The following is a 17,599-nucleotide window of genomic DNA, read 5'->3' on the forward strand; positions in this document are numbered from 1 at the left end:
CCTCCCTCAGAAAGTTCAGAAAACAAAAAAACACATGTTCAGAAATACACAATAGCCTTATCTGTAGTGAAACATTTTTCTCCTCGTAAACTAATTTCTTACACAAAATAGTTACCCCCACCCACCTCCCACAGAAATTTCAGAAAAAAAAAACAAAAGTTAAGAAAAACACAAAAGCCTTAGATCTATTGAAGCATTGTTATAATCTGAAAATAATATCTTAAACTAAATATTTACACCCTCACCCCACCCTCAGAGAGTTAAGAAAAAAAAACACAATAGCTGTATATATAGTGAAGCATTTTTCTCCTCGTAAACTAATTTCTTAAACTAAATAGTTACCCCCACCCACCTCCCACAGAAAATTCAGAAAAAAAAAACACACATGTTCAGAAAAACACAAAAGCCTTATATGTAGTGAAGCATTTTTATACTCGTAAAATAATTTCTTAAACGAAATAGTTACCCCCACCCACCTCCCTCAGAAAGTTCATAAAAAAAACACAATAGCCTTATCTGTAGTGAAGCATTTTTCTACTCGTACACTAAACTAAGTTACCCCCTCCTCCCTCAGACAGTTCAGAAAAACACAATAGCCTTAACTGTAGTGAAGCATTTTTCTACTCGTAAACTAATTTCTTAAACTAAATAGTTACCCCCCACCTCCCTCAGAAAGTTCAGAAAAACACAATAGCCTTATCTGTAGTGAAGCATTTTTCTACTCGTAAACTAATTTCTTAAACTAAATAGTTACCCCCACACACCTCCCTCAGAAAGTTCAGAAAAAAAAACACAATAGCCTTATCTGTAGTGAAGCATTTTTCTACTCGTAAACTAATTTCTTAAACTAAATAGTTACCCCCACCCACCTCCCTCAGAAAGTTCAGAAAACAAAAAAACACATGTTCAGAAAAAAACAAAATCCGTATATGTAGTGAAGCATTTTTATCCTCGTAAACTAATTTCTTAAACTAAATACTTACCCCCTCCCCCCTCCGAAAGTTCAGAAAAACACAATAGCCTTATCTGTAGTGAAGCATTTTTCTACTCGTAAACTAATTTCTTAAACTAAATAGTTACCCCCACCCACCTCCCTCAGAAAGTTCATAAAAAAAAACACAATAGCTGTATCTGTAGTGAAGCATTTTTCTACTCGTACACTAAATAGTTACCCCCTCCTCCCGCAGAAAGTTCAGAAAAACATAATATCCTTAACTGTCGTGTAGCATTTTTCTACTCGTAAACTAATTTTTAAACTAAATAGTTACCCCCTCCTCCCTCAGAAAGTTCAGAAAAAAAAACACAATAGCCTTATCTGTAGTGAAGCATTTTTCTACTCGTAAACTAATTTTTTAAACTAAATAGTTACCCCCTCCCTCCCTCAGACAGTTCAGAAAAACACAATAGCCTTATCTGTAGTGAAGCATTTTTCTACTAGTAAACTAATTTCTTACACTAAATAGTTACCCCCACCCACCTCCCTCAGAAACATCAGAAAACAAAAACACACATGTTCAGAAAAAAACAAAAGCCTTATATGTAGTGAAGCATTTTTCTACTCGTAAACTAATTTCTTAAACTAAATAGTTACCCCCCCCTCCCTCAGAAAGTTCAGAAAAAAACAATAGCCTTATCTGTAGTGAAGCATTTTTCTCCTCGTAATCTAATTTCTTAAACTAAATAGTTACCCCCACCCACCACCCACATAAAGTTCAGAAAACAAAAACACACAAGTTAAGAAAAACACAATATCCTTCTATGTAGTGCAGCAATTTTCTTGTATTTATATAAATTTTTACAAAATATATTTAACCCCTCCTCCCTCATACAGTTAAGAAAAACATAATATCCGTAAGTTTAGTTAAGAATTTTTTCTAATATTAAACTAATTTCTTAACCAAACTAATTACCCCCGCCCTCCTCACTTCGACCGTGCTGAAAAAAAACACAATAGCATCATCGGTATTGTAGAATTTCTAGAATAGTAAACTAATATCTTACAAAAAAAAGTTCCCCACACCTCCCTCAGAAAGTTCAAAAAAACACAATAGCCTTAACTGTCGTCAAGCATTTTTCTACTCGTAAACTAATTTCTTAAACTAAAAAGTTAGCCCCCACCTCTCCCATAAAGTTCAGAAAAACACAATAGCCTTATCTGTAGTTAATAATTTTTATGCTCCTAAACTAATTTATAAGACTAAATTCTTACCCCCACCCACCTCCCTACTAAAGGTAAGAAAAAAAACACAATAGCCTTATATGTAGTGAAGCATTTTTCTACTCGTAAACTAATTTTTTACACTAAATAGTTACCCCCTCCGCCCTCAGAAAGTTCAGAAAAACATAATAGCCTTATCTGTAGTGAAGCATTTTTCTACTCGTAAACTAATTTCTTAAACTAAAACGTTACCCCCCACCTCTCTCAGAAAGTTCAGAAAAAAACACAATAGCCTTATCTATATTGAAGCATTTTTCTACTCGTAAACTAAATTCTTACAATAAATAGTTACCCCTGCCCCCCGCAGAAAGTTAAGAAAAAAAACAAACAATCGCCTTATCTGTATTTAAGAATTTTTCTAATATTAAACTATTTTTTAAACGATATAAAGACATCCTCTTCCCTCAGAAAGTTCATAAAAACAAAAGCGTAAGCTATATTGAATCATTTTTCTACTCGACAACTAATTTTTAAACTAAAAAGTTGCCCCCGCCACCCTCAGAAAGTTCAGAAAAACAATAGCCTTATCTGTAATGAAGCATTTTTCTACTCGTAAACTAATTTTTAAACAAAAAAGTTACCCCCCCCCTCGCTCAGAAAGTTCAGAAAAACACAATAGCCTTATCTGTAGTGAAGCATTTTTCTACTCGTAAACTAATTTATTAAACTAAATAGTTACCCCCTCCTCCCTCAGAAAGTTCAGAAAAACACTTTCACTTAACTACGACTAAGTTTGTTAAATGTGAGCTAAAATCCAAATTAATACAAAACTTAAAATTTTCTCCCCAAGAAAATATTTGAATATGATTTGGTTTTCTGACGAGAATTAGACAAATCCATGTCTTAATCATCAACCTTTTGTTTTCATAACTCAGATAGGACACGTTTAAACTCTGACTTCAAAAGGGATTCTCCGTAATTATAAACACATGTGGTTTTTAGACTGGAAAAAAGATTTTCTGATAATTGGGAAAAAGGGGCATTTTTTTTTATGAATGTACACGTGAATTCATGACGTACATTCATTGTGCAATTGACAACAAAAACAGAGAAAAACCTGTTTGCTTTAAATTATATTATTACGACCAAACTCTCAAAACATGCTTGACTACATTATACATTGCCAAGTTTAAAATATTCACGCGTGAGTGTAGTGTCTCAGCCATGGCTTTTCCTTGCGCAATTCATGTGTATATTTTCATGTAGGTTTTCAATCTATTACACTTTTGAGCATATTCTTGTAGGGTTCTTGTGCAATTCCATGTGTAATTCGGACCTTATACATGGATACTACTAGTAAAGAACCCCATTAAACAAAAAATGAGCAAAATTAAAATCAAATTATCTACCAAGCGTGAAACTACCACAAATCAGCATCGATAAATAAACGAAACCCAAAACGAACAGAAATTACAATAAATAACCGCGTCAAACTCAAAAAGAGCGGAAATTCACATGAGTAGGGCTCAAAACCCCTATGCCTTCCCAAGGCCAGAACATAATTTGCACTTTACTGCAAAAAAATACAAATGAATGTGTATTGTCATTTTAATATACATATACTGATATTTAGTAATCAAAATGTTAATATTATTTGATTTATTACAGTTATAAAAGTAATAACATTTATATTTTTTCAGTAAAGTTAAGTGTGTTTAAACATAAACACAACAAGTAAGTAAGTCAAGTAAGTCATATTGTTCCTGTATGTTTTTAGCCAACCATTTAGAAATCCTTACTAAAATAGTGGTTGAACATGCTTGGTGAAATAAAAGTTTATTATTATTTTTAATTGGAAAAATTGGCGCGCCGTGGGGCACCGTTGGTCTAAAATCGGCGGCGCGCCGCCAAAAAAATTCGGCGCACCTGGCAGCGCGCTGCCGCCGATACTAAATCACACATTCCCCGCCGTCATGTCGACGTGGCGTGGCTTCGGGGACTAGCTCTGAGGTTAGAAATAAGTTACTGAAGATTATGAATATGATTTTTGAAAATGGGGAAGTACCTAACGATTTTTGGAAAACCTTAATTCAGCCACTTTATTAGAAAGGGGATAAAAGTGAATGTGGAAATTATCAAGGCATTAGTCTGGTCTCTCTAGGTAGTAAATTACTTAGTAATATGATACTTTTTAGAATGAGAAATGCCGTAAACAAAGATTTAAGAGAAGAACAATGCGGTTTCGGAAAAAGTAGAGGATGTGTCGACCATATTTTCACTCTTAGGCTAATAATTGAAAAGTGCCTGAGTTTTCAAACACCTTTGGTTCTCAGTTTTATATATTATGAGCAAGCGTTCAATTCTGTTGATATAAGAGTTTAGTAATGATTGTATCCATACAAATACATTAATGTGATTAGGGCTTTGTACGAGAGTAATACTGCTGCGTTTATGGTAAGAAATAAGGTTAGCAGCTGGCTTTGTATTAAATCAGGAGTTAAGCAAGGTTGTGTTCTATCCCCTTTATATGGATTATTTTGAAGGACTTTGTCTTAAGGAGCACAGGAAAGGCAATGGGAGACAACAGAATCAAATGGGGAGGAAAAAGTCTCCTTGACTTAGATTATGCTGATGATTTAAGCATCCTAGATGAAAGTGTGAGCAAGATGAATGAACTTTTATAGGTTTTGCGAGTTTATGGTACTAGAATAGGTTTGAAAATTAATGTTAATAAGACTAAGTCGCTAAGGCTAGGAATAAGGAATAAGGATGAAAAGGTGTCGTTGGGTAATGAAAAGATTGATCGGGTAGACAGCTTCACTTACCTTGGTAGTATTATTAGTAAAGATGGTGAGAGCAGTGAAGAGATTAAAATTAGAATAGCCAAGGCTCAGGGTGTTTTGTCACAGTTAAAAAAAGTTTGGATGAATAGAAAGGTAATTCTTCGAACCAAGATTAGAATATTAGAAGCTACACAGTGATGACTATGGTTAAATATGGCTCTGAAGTATGGGTGCTCCGAAAAGCAGAAGAAGATTTGCTAGATGTTTTCCAGAAAAATTGTTTACGGATTGTTCTGGGTACCTGGCTGAATGACCGCATTTCAGACAGTAGGCTATACAAAAATGTGGTTCGATACCACTTTCTAGGTCTATAATGAAAGAAAGATTGAGGTGGCTAGGCCACGTTGGGCAGATGAAGGATTACAGATGGCCGAAGATTGCTCTTTTCGGTCAACCGTCTAGGGCTAAACGGAAAGCAGGTCGTCCTCGTCTGAGGGGGAAGGACGTCAGAAAGAAAGATTTAAAGGAAATGGGGAAATTCCTGGGAGGGTGTAAAAAGGGAGGTTTTGAATAGATTAGGATGGAGGAGGAGCCTACGCAGCTGTGTTGCCCTCAGGCGGCTTGGTGCTGCGGTGAGTTGTTAGTAGTAGTAGGTATGAATAAACAACTTCTGATCTTAAGCATTACATGCTCACCAGTCACCATACAGTTGGTGAAAAAGGCAACCGTAACGTACAAATATTAAAATAATGACAAAATTTTGTTCTTTCTTCGTACCAACTTTTAAACCTTTACTGTACTGTGCCTTTATTAAACCTTTTTTAGAGTGTGTTAACCAGGTATACCATTTCGGTCTGACTCGGGAACAAGAAAGCCTTATTGGAAAGATTAAGAAACGTGCTCTTGTTATTATTTCCCGTGGCCCGGATATTCTGCATTTTGAATTACTAATTAAATTTGATTTAGTTTCGATGGAGCAAGAAGACTGATGTTCAGTACGGCTTTTGGGAAAAATTGCTTAAATAACCATCATGATATCTTTCCATCGTATTTTACACATAAATGACCACCCAGGGTTGCCGCAATGACAATTCCGATGCTGTCTGAAACCAACGCCAAATATATGCAGCATTAAAGAATGTTTGACTTGAGTTCCGTGTCTGAGTACAATGTTACCCTTAAATAAACTGTGCATTTTCTTTTTCTAGTTTAAACCTACATGTTATGCTGACTGATGATATGTCTTTATGAATCAGAAATTAATATGACAACAGACATAAAAGTGGTTTCAAACAGTTCGTTGTCACAAACTGTACCTAAAAACTGATCATGCTAACTGAAAAAGAATATCAAAAGAAGCCAAATTATGATAGCAATTAACATACCAATAGAATTAACCATTAATTTTGATTCCAAATATGTAAAAAATACATAGCGATAAAAATTTTCGCTTCTAGCTGATTTAAGAATGGGTAACTATTATTTCAATTAATATTATTCATAAAATGTATTTTAGAAAATAACTTTACATGAAATTTTAGAGCCTGAAATCCTTCAAAAATGGGCTCAGATTGAAATGAAAGTACACTATTACAATTACCTTGGTCAAAAACCAAAGACAGGTAAATTACAATCCCACCGCCCTTGAACAAAGAAAATCTCTTCTACTTGGGTAGCACTGAGCAATCTCTTTTTTTCTTCGTGGAACATTTACTGAAACATCATATAGAGCTGTTTAAGGGTTCATTTAAAAACTAATTTTTATAGATATATTCTTATTAAAATTCGATTTGATAGCGCCACCCGTAAGTGCAATATGTCACCCCAAAAATAGTACTTAGGGCACCTTTCTTGAAGTGGAAAGGCTAGAAGAAATAAAACGGGCACTGTCATCATCACGGTTAAAAGAAAAACGTCTGGCGTTAACAGTACATACTCCCTATTCCAACCTCCTCGTTATTTTTCATAAATTATCTGCCATCAAAACAGATCAAGGCCAGTTCCAGTAGATATAGGCATATTCTAAGTTAGCCTAGTGGCGTCAATTCACAAATGTCTAATGGGGAGGAAGTAGATGTATTTTTAATATCAAGAGGGGGCAAATTTGAGGTAGAGGTAGCATGGTAGAATAGGTAGAATAGAGGAATGCAATCAAAGAGAATTTTACAGCTTTAAAAAAGGTATGTTTAAAATCTAGATGGGGGGAGGGAGAATGCAAGGGGAGGCCATAGGCACCCCTTCCCCACTATTGACGCCACTGGAACTAGTAGGCAACTGCAACATCGTATAGAGCAGTATATAGGCTAAGCTGAAAGCTATTGATTATTTGTAAATACCAACAAAATACCAATTTATATGGCTGTCAATTGTTTTTTACTGGCCATGAAATCAATAAAAATTAATATACAATTTTAATTTTCTAAAGAAATCAAGGAAGATCGATATTAAGGAAAGTTCTAGTAATTCAAAGTTTTAAATACAGCAAAATATCAAGAGCTGGTTTATTTGAAAACAAAATGTGTTTCAAAAACTACTTTGCAGCAAATTATATTGTTTGAAGTTTCAACTTCGCTCTTCATTTTCATCAGACCAACTTTGCTTTTAAAAACTAATTTTTTCCTACAATCATTCTCCGACAACATTCTCTGTAACTTTTTTTTTAAGCTAAAAATTCAGCTATTTTTGGTGGTTTGGGATGCTTTTAATTGAACCAAAAAATTTTAAATCAAAATAAACAATATAGCCTGGCTTCATGCACGACAGTCGGCCATTAAAAATAATAAAAAAATTGTTTTAAATGTAGCTACATCATACATTTCTACCAGTCAAGATATATTGATAGATAAGGTCTGACAAACCTCTTTATTTCTTTTTTTCTCTGGAGGTGTTGCCTTAACTTTCTATGCAACTTTTGAATTAAAAATACATCTGACTATATTATCTAATGCGAGAGCGATAAGAAAGAACTTCGGAATCTGATGAGGTATTTATCTTTTATTGCTTAAATTCATTGCTGTGTAATTTTGAATAAATGAATATATCAAACTTGTTTATTCCATCTACTTTCAATACCAAAAAACCATATACTTCTATTTTAAATAGCCAATAATAGCACATTGTATCAAGTTTCTGTCCTTAAGCTTTTTTAGAATGCAAGGGACAGGGATCCTTGGTCAATCCTTCGATAGGATTGCCCCATCATTGTCATTCATTATATGCCAGAAACCTATAAGTAAAAATTTGAAATGAAATTCATTACCTCAAATGTAATCCTTTTACAGCGACTAGGATGCCTGGACAAAGCCATGAGAGCCTCACTATGTTTTCTCTGGATTACAAATTCAACATTGTTTTGAATATTTTGGTTGTAAATGAATGCTTCGTACCAACTTTTACAGGTCTGACTCGCGGCTTCTACATCTCTGAAGTTTAAGTATCCGTATAATATGCATAGAACCTAAAATGGTGTATATGAAACCACAAGATAGACATGCAATACGTGATTTGCTATTTTTTATTGAATTAATATTGATGACCAGCCCTACATCTCATTCAGCACTGAGGAAGGTAAGTGGGCTATGTCTCTCGTCACTCTTAGTTGACTTATTTAAAAACTTGATATAAATGTATTTTTCTTTATTATTATTTAAAAAAAGGTTTGTTTCAAATATAAGTAAGGAGCATTATCAAAACTTAAAACTAATTGAAATTATTCCATATATGAGGGGGGCTGCCCTCTCTGCAACCCCTCATCTGTTAAGCTGAAGTTTTTTTTTTTGTCCCTCATAAAGCTTTGATTCCAATTAAACTACCCTTGTGTGTTTCAGAAGTCGTTCTTAAGGAATTGGGACACAAAAGTCAAACTTTAGCGTAAAGAGCGATAAATTGAAAAGGAGACAGTCCGTCTCATACATGCAATAATTTCTGGTTGTTTTATGCTTTGACGTTGCTCCTTACTCTCAGTTGAAAAAACTTGTTTTTCTCATTGTCGTTCCTTTTATTTGAAAAAGATAGGTTTTTCTGTTGATTACTTTTAAATCATTTCGGAAATCTCTCCCCCCCACCCTTCTGTGGAAAATTTTGCCAAGAAAATACCCTCCCCCAAGTAGAAAGTATTGTAAACCGTTAGACGAGTCATATTTTAGTTTGTATTCTTTATGCCAATAAATATAATCAATAAAGGACTCGGCCTTGCCTCGGCCTTGCCACCTTCTGAAGAGATCTTGCGGCCAAGTTTGGGACCACAAGACCACTATTTAGAACACCGGGGCACGAACACATTACAACAACTGCTAACAGCCGATTCACCTAAAAACGTTTTGATGGGTATATTAAACTTAATGAATGATACATATTTGGAATCAGCATAAAAAGCAATTCTTTTGAAGTATCAATTGTTATCAAAATTCCTTTGTTTAGAGTTTTGGTTACTTTTGGGTCGAGTCGTTCTTTACCAATAATCCGTTTCTAAGAATTTTTTGATATAAAATATTTAGCAATAATGAAACAAGCAGTGTTATCACTTGCAGTACACTCATTTCACTTTTAGTAGCCCTCTTTTCAGTAATGAGCTATATATCATTTATAGGCCATGTTATTCATTTATTAATGTTTTCTCTTATGCCCGTCAAATCGAAATAGACGGTCCAAGAAACTTGGAGGAGGGCTCATTTGACTGAATAAAAAGTTTGAAATCGGTATTGCATATACTGGTATAAATGACTAAATTGTTCTTAAAACAAGTAAAAATTCAATTGAATATTTATGTCTTTACTGAAATTGCGATTTACTGAAAATAACATATATTATTAACATTTTTTTATATTTATAAAATTGAAAAATGAAAAAAATGGTTAAATAAAATATTGAATTGCTGAGGTTTCCAGAACATAATAGCATTAAATAGTAAAATATTCAGTTTATTTTCACTAGCTTCTTCCAGTCAATTTGATTACATAGAGATTTTATTTTTATTTTTCGCTGATTTTTTTGAAAAATTAAAGCACAGTCTTCAATTTTTTTCAATAGAACATAAATAACACAATTGGCTTTAGAACTTCTACGATTAGGGAAAGAGGACAATATCCAAAATTCTTTCTGTATTAATTTTAGCTTCACTCGAATATTCAATTCAGTTTTTACTCGTTTTAATATTTACATATTTATCTACATCAATATCTGTTATATTTATGTTTGATATGATTTTTTATCTTAATTTCGATTCATTTGGGTTTCATTTATTTTTTTATAGTAATTTCTTGTTATTTTGAAGTCCTGAGGGAGAAATGATTTTTTTTTTTGGGGGGGGGGGAGTTTGGCATAATTTCATTTAAGTTGAATATCTATTGTTCATTGAGATGAAGCTTTCTGATGTTGTTAAAGGGATAAAGAAATTTAAATCCATTGTTATAAATCAATTGATGTGAGCTTCACAAGTAGGCTACTTTGAGTGTTTGCAAATCTGTCATTGATTATTTTTCAACACAGATGACGTAGCATGAATATTGAATTCGCTATTTTTATATTATTACGATTGTAGGGACTTGAAGGGCCCTGAGATGACGACAAATGAATGGCCCTCAAATGAATTAGACATTCGTAAGTGTGTTGTTTGAAAGTTAAGGTTTGCTTTATTAAGTCTTGATATTTCTGGTCTGGCTTCCCTGAAACTGATGATTTGGACTTTTCCAAGCTTGGTTTTTTAGACCTTCATAATATATTGTACAAGTTAGGGTTTGCTACATTAAGTTTTGGTATTTTGTGGTCTGACTTGTCTGGAACTGATGATTTTGCCTTTCCAAGTTTGGTTTCTTAGCCTTTACTAAGTGTGTTGACCAAAAGTTATGGTTTGCTAAGTAAGTTTTGGTATTTTGTGCTTTTGGTAGGGCTATTTTGTGGATTGACTTTTGGAATTGGTGGAACTGATGACTAGGCATTTTTCAAGTTTGGTTTTTTAGCCTTTCATAGGCGTGTTGTCTTAAAGTTATGGCTTGCTTTTTGAAGTTTTGGCTTCTGTCTGGAACAGATGATTAGGCTTTTTCCAAGTTTGCTTTCTTATCCTTTCAGCAGTCTGTTGTCTGAAATTTATGTTTTGCTATGTTATACTAGCATGTTTGCTATGTTTGCATTGGTTTGCTATGTTGCTATGGTTTGATCTGTTAAGTCTTGGTATTTTCGCGGTTTGACTTGTCTGGAACTAATGATTTGGCTTTTTTCAAGTTTGATTTCCAAGAATTTTATAGGTGTATTGTCTGAAAGTAAGGGTTTGCCATGTTCAGTTTTAGCATTTTGTGGCTTGGCAGGTTTCTTAGCCTTTCATAACTGTGTTGTCCAAAATTCATGGTTTACTATGTTAAGTCTTGGTATCTTATAGATTGACTTGTCTGGAACTGATAATTTGGCCTTTTCTAAGTCTAATTTTGTAACCTTCCACAAGTGTGTTGTCTGAAAGTTATGGTTTGTTATGTTAAGTTTTGGTAATTTGTGGTTTGACTTGTCTGACACTGTTGGTTTGGACTTTTCTGAGTTTGGTTTCTTAGTCTTTTGTAGGTGTGTTGTCTGAAATTATGGTCTGCTATGTTAAGTTTTGTTGTTTTTGTGGATTGACTTCTCTAGAACTGATGTGTTGTCTGAACCTTATGGTTTGCTAAGTTACGTTTTGGTATTTTGTGGTTTGACTTGTCTGGAACTGATGATTTGGCCCCCATTCCAAGTTTAACTTCTTACCCTTTTGTAGGTGTGTTGTCTGAAAGTTATGGTTTGCTTTTTTATGTTTTGGTATTTTGTGATTTGACTTCTCTGGAAATGACGATTTGGCCTTTCCTAGACTAGGTTTCTTAACCTTTTATAAGTGTATTGTCTGAAAATTATGGTTTTCTTTGTTAAGTTTTGGTGTTTTGGTATTTTGTGGTTTGACCTGTCTGCAACTGATGATTTGGTCTTTCCTCAGTTTTGTTTCTCAGCCTTTCATAAGTGTGTTGTCTGAAAGTTATGATTTGCAATGTTAAGCTTTGGTACAGTTATAAGATTTTAATATTAATAATTATTTAATTAATAATAATAGTTTAAATATTTATAATTATTAAATTAATAATAATAGTTAAAATATTCATAATAATGAAAAATAATTAAAAAACAAACTTTACAAAACAAAGTTTCTTAAAACAAAGGAAAACGCCATATTTAACTTAAGACCAGCAGAAATACCTCAGGCAAAGGGCAGATGCTGTTCTTTTTGGAACCCCTTAACAATGGTCAGAAGCAGTTACAATTGCAAGTTGTCAAAGTTGTAGTCGCAGCAATAGTACTAGTAGCATTTGTAGCGGCCCTGGAAGTTTCATATCAATACCCTTAGCTATTCCTAAGATAATGCAGATATGCCTCTTTGAGAACTTGGAGGCTGATAGTTTCTTTTAACATAACTCAATATACCCCTCAATATTTCCTGAAATTTCCCCCAAATGCTATTAGCCTTTTTGGACATACCCAGAATTAAACACTCCCCCCTTTCCCAATGATAAATCCCTCATGTAAAATGGACAAATTACATAGTTTACATTCCCTTCCCTGGAAGATGTGGGAACATGACATCCCACAAAGCATAGCTATTAAACGTTGCAACTACATAAAAGACATTTTAAGATTGCTATCAGTGTTAAGAAGCCCATCTAAAAGGGAAAGAGGAAGGGGTTGGTTGCACTCTGTTCCTTTTATAACATACCTTTAAAGGTTCAAATTGGCTTTTCCTTAGACATCACTGTTGAGCCCTTTTGACAACCCACCTACTAATAATGTTTTGATTTTGCTAGTCATCCCCCTCAACATTTTTCATACCTATATAGCCTTAGCCTTTTTTGGAGGCTAAGGATCAAACATGCCCTCTTTTTCCAAAAACCAAAATTATATATAAGCTAAACATGAGCAACTTATATAGCTTACAACATTTGTCCCAGGGCTCTGGAGCTGAATTCATTATAGAGGCAAAGTTATTTGACTTTTCGAAAAAGATGGCTATATCATAATTTTGATCAGTTATCTTTGGAGGGAGGGTAGCTAAAAAGGGACTTGGAATAGAAATTATTGTCCCTTAACCACTTTTTGACATCCTCTTCAACCTGCCCTGAAAGTTTAAACATGTTAAACTAAACTGTTCTTGAGATATTCCAGATGTGCATCTTTGATAGTCTGGGTACACATGGAATCTTTTGATTTGATTCCACATATAACTCAACATTCTTCTAAGTTTAACTATAATACCCATGGCTTTTTGAGATACACTCAGAAAAAAACATTTTTACTATACCTAACGATAAAATATGCATGAAAACAATAGAAAATTTACATAATTTACTATCCGGGCCCTGGAGGCTGAGGGGGGGGGGGCATTGCATCCCCACAGACACAACAACAAGACTTTTTGACTAGTTTAAAAAGAATAAAATTTTCAAATTTTTATAAGTGTTGTATAGAGGGGACACCTAAAATCGGTGAAGAGAGAGAAGGGGGCTAGTTACCCTCCAATGCCTTTTCATCTTCCCCTCAACATATCTTAAAACTTTTAACTTAATAACATAAGGATTTTTTGAAATAGTGCTGATATTCTCTTTTGACTACCAGCAAGGAAATTGTGAATTTTTGATTGTGCATAGTATTCCTGATCAACATTTACCTAAACTTTCCTCTTAATACCATAAGCCTTTTTGGAGACCCAGCCTCTCACATGCCCTCTCCCCCCCCCCCAAAAAAAAAACTAGATACGGACACTGGGCAGGTTGCATGGCTTACGGCTCTTGCCTCCTGGGCTATGAGGATATTGTCAATCCCAGAGGCATAGTTATCTGATCTTTGGACTATTTTGAACAAAATTGCTATTTCTAAATTCATATTGCATACATTTGGGGGGAAAAGGACATGGGAGGGGGACTGGTTTCCCTCTGATCACTTTCATCTCTGAAAAAAGGTACTAGAGCTTTTGATTTCCAATCAAATGAGCCTCTCTGAAGTTTATACAACCACCCAGGTATGAAAATAGTTTCGAAGCTGCCAGTAGCCAAAGTCCAAAAGCTGCCAAATCTGCCAAAAAATGTGCCTAGGCCAAGAAAACGGCCAAGTAGCATTGCTACTATCCTACCCGACTTTTTGCACAACGCCAACCACATTTTCAATATGAAGTGCATGTGTGGAAATGATTTGTAATAAATAATAATAGTTAATCCCAATTCTTTCTTCCAGGCCAGAGACTATGAATTATTTTATTAGGTCTCCAAGTAAACATTGGATATCTTGACTTGCAAGCACTAAAACCTGCTGTATATTCAGCCAATCTAACTGGGAATTTTTACTGATAAATCTAAAATAAATCTTTTTACTAAATCTTTTTTTGATAAATCTTTTTACTAAAAATCTGTGTGTTATAAAAGTCAAAGCTTGAAAAATATATCTTCTGCTTAAATGAAGTACAACAAAATTGTTTTCAGCTTCACAACTTTGCTCAATCCCAATTTATGAGGTTTTATTGATATGCAAATATATTTCCCAAATTTTGAAAAAAAAACAAAAAAACACTGATATGGCTTAAAATTCTACTCAAATAACAGAAATTGCATTTTCAGAACTAAAGCCAGAGAAAAAGAAATTGACAACTGTAAATTAAGGTAAAATGTTGTTTTGCCATATCTTCAACAGGTATGTAATCATGTAGACAAATTTCAGGACCCTCTAGAGGGAGAATGAGTGGAGGTAGGTACTTCAAAATACCTTCCCAGGACATACCTTATTCTGTAGACCCATCCCTGAAAGCTTCATTTTCCTAACCTAACCCCTTTCCAAGATAACCAAAAGTAGAATTTTACCTTTTGTAAAAAAACATTATTACAGTTCATCATAGGAAATTGCCCTTTGGAGGGAGGAGTGGAATGAGGTGCTTCAAACTTTGGCAAATTTCTGATTAGCTTACTAATGAGATAGCTAAGAAATAGACATAGGCTACGGTATCTTTAGAATTGGAATTTTATACTGAATTGAAATATGTGCTCATTTGCATCAGAAATATACTTTACCCCCACACCCATAATGTGCAAACATATAACCTGAATGCAGTAAATTTTTCATTATTTTGACAAACTGTTGCATAATTAAATAAATTTGAATAAAAGAGTGACATATACAGAATTCAGATCATATATACAAATCAGGGTATATAATTGCATTTTATAGGGAGTGGGTGAGAATAAAGCTAACTTCCAACACAAATGAATGTTATATTCAGTATCAGAATAAAATTCTGATTCTAAAGGTAAGTTTATTATTTAGTTAACCTATCTCATTAAGCTCAATGCCCACAGAAAGAAAATTTTTTTTGCAGACACATTTGTGAGTTTGCATCATGACACCAAATTTGCATTGTGTGCCTCATACATTGCAAAATTTCAAATATGATTTCTAAAAGACAGAAACAAAAGATTTCTGGATTGTCACTGCTTTTTTCTTTAAGACGTTGGAGACATCCACATTTTCTTTGTCAATTTTCTTGTTTTTAGAAGTTTATTGTATTTTGTGTTGCAAATATCTGTTGTGCAAATAAAATTTGACTTGGAGTTGAAAAGTGCAAACTGCAAATTTTTGATGTGCAAAGCTGAAAATATTCACCTCACATTAATACAAACCTTATCCGAAAATCATTGGCCAAGGGTCCTAAATACATTCTTGAAAGTTTTGTTGACCTAGCTCACCTACTTCTCAAGACTGCAAAAGTTTTCTAAGCTACAATTTTTCCCCATATTTATTAACAATTTACCATTTTATAGGCTAGCTACCAAAAAGAAAAAAAAACTGAAGCTTTGCAAATAAACTAGGCTAACTTTACAGCCTAAAATAAGTGTTTAAAATTGTACAACAGTGAAAATAGTGAGGATAAAGGTGTTCCCCCTGGAAAATATGTTAAATGGGATTATTTTGCATATTGAGAAGTAAGAACTGTTTTCTTAACATGTCTCCTTATGACCAGGACTGGTTGTAAATTCATACCAAATTTTTGGTAAATTTGCAGGTGGAACAATGCTTTAGCTAGGATAAAAGTGAAAATTTCATTTGATGCCTTTTTATGCTCTCTCACAATACAATAATTACTTCTGTCACAAATTGCATCTTGAGCCCTTAAAGGGGCCCATAGTTTTGGCCTATCTTAGTTTTGACAAGATTTTTGAAGGACATCCACCACATGGCCAATATGGGAATAAAGTTCATTTGTGATGCAAATGGATGTTATATTTAGATTGGGGATGCAATTCTATGCATATATTTGCACATTAGGGGGGTAGGGGTATATATTCTATGAATAAATAGGTCCTAAGAAATTCATGAATTTCTTAGAAAAACTGGTAAAACAAGGAAAAAAGTGAAGATAAAGGCTCTCCCCCTGCAAAATGTGTTAACTAGGATTATTCTGCAAATTATGGAGTAAGAATTGTTTTCTTAATGTTTCCTTATGTCCAGCTGGACTCTTAGGCTTAAAATACTGGTAGGCCAATTAAAAGATTTGTATATATATACACTGTCAAATTAGCCATCTGGTGTTTTCCCATTTTTGAATAAAATAATTTTACGCTTGGGGCTATTAGCCCCCCCCCCCCCAGCTCGGGGGGAGCAAGGGTTGATTATTGAAGTCATTGGATCTTTTTAAGCTAAGCAACAAATATTGTCGTTTACCTTTACATAGAAAGTACTATAAAGTTAAACAAAAGACAATATTGTGTTTCCTTTAAACATGGAGAATGATATAGTCTTCTGTATGACTTTTTAAACATCAAATTATTATAGAGAAGTAAGAATAAAGTTATACAGGAGACTTTTTGAATTTCTTATTTCATATATGATCCACTAAAATGTCATACAGAAAAAATTATATCAGCCTACCCTACTGATACATAGAGAAAACAACAAAAAGTCAAACAGATGGCCTTTTATAGCCTAGGCCTACATGATTTCATATATAGGGCAGCCTAAATAAAGTTACACAGATGACTTTTTAATATATCATTCTACTATAAAGCATTATGAATAAAGTCATACAGATGACTTTTTATGCCTCCTGCTATTATAGAGCAAAAATAAAGTCATACAGATGGTTTTTTATACCTCATACTATTATAGAGCAAACATGAATGAAGTCCTACATATGAATTTTTATGCCTTTCTTTTATAGAGCAAACTTCAATAAAGTCATACAGATGACTTTTTATAAATCCTGCTAGTACATAGAGAAAACAACGAAAAGGTCATACAGATGGCTTTTTATAGCATAGACCTACATGATTTCATATATAGAGCAGCCTAAATAAAATCATACAGATGACTTTTTAATATATCGTTCTACTATAAAGCATAATGATTAAAGTCACACACATGACTTTTTATGTATCCTGCTATTATAGAGCAAACTTCAATAAAGTCATACAGATGACTTTTTATACCTCCCGCTATTCCATAGAGAAAACAACAAAAAGTCATACAGATGGCTTTTTATAGCCTAGGCCTACAGGATTTCATATATAGAGCAGCCTAAATAAAGTCATACAGATGACTTTTTAATATAGCATTCTACTATAAAGCATTATGAATAAAGTCATACAGATGACTTTTTATGTCTCCTGCTATTATA

The 17,599-nt window shown here is 33.7% G+C and overlaps 2 protein-coding genes across 2 annotated transcripts in view; one reads left to right on the forward strand and one right to left on the reverse strand.

The window, feature by feature from the left end:
- The window catches only part of LOC148947211 (uncharacterized), a 321,142-nt gene that overhangs the window by 179,525 nt on the left and 124,018 nt on the right, over nt 1-17,599 (reverse strand). The window lies entirely within an intron of this gene.
- The window catches only part of LOC148947212 (uncharacterized), a 172,523-nt gene that overhangs the window by 145,616 nt on the left and 9,308 nt on the right, over nt 1-17,599 (forward strand). The gene's annotated exons all lie outside the window — the stretch shown is intronic.

Source organism: Artemia sp. Qi Xiang Cuo, chromosome 11 (genome assembly GCF_049724085.1).
Source record: "Artemia sp. Qi Xiang Cuo chromosome 11, ASM4972408v1, whole genome shotgun sequence".
Taxonomy (NCBI): domain Eukaryota; kingdom Metazoa; phylum Arthropoda; class Branchiopoda; order Anostraca; family Artemiidae; genus Artemia; species Artemia sp. Qi Xiang Cuo.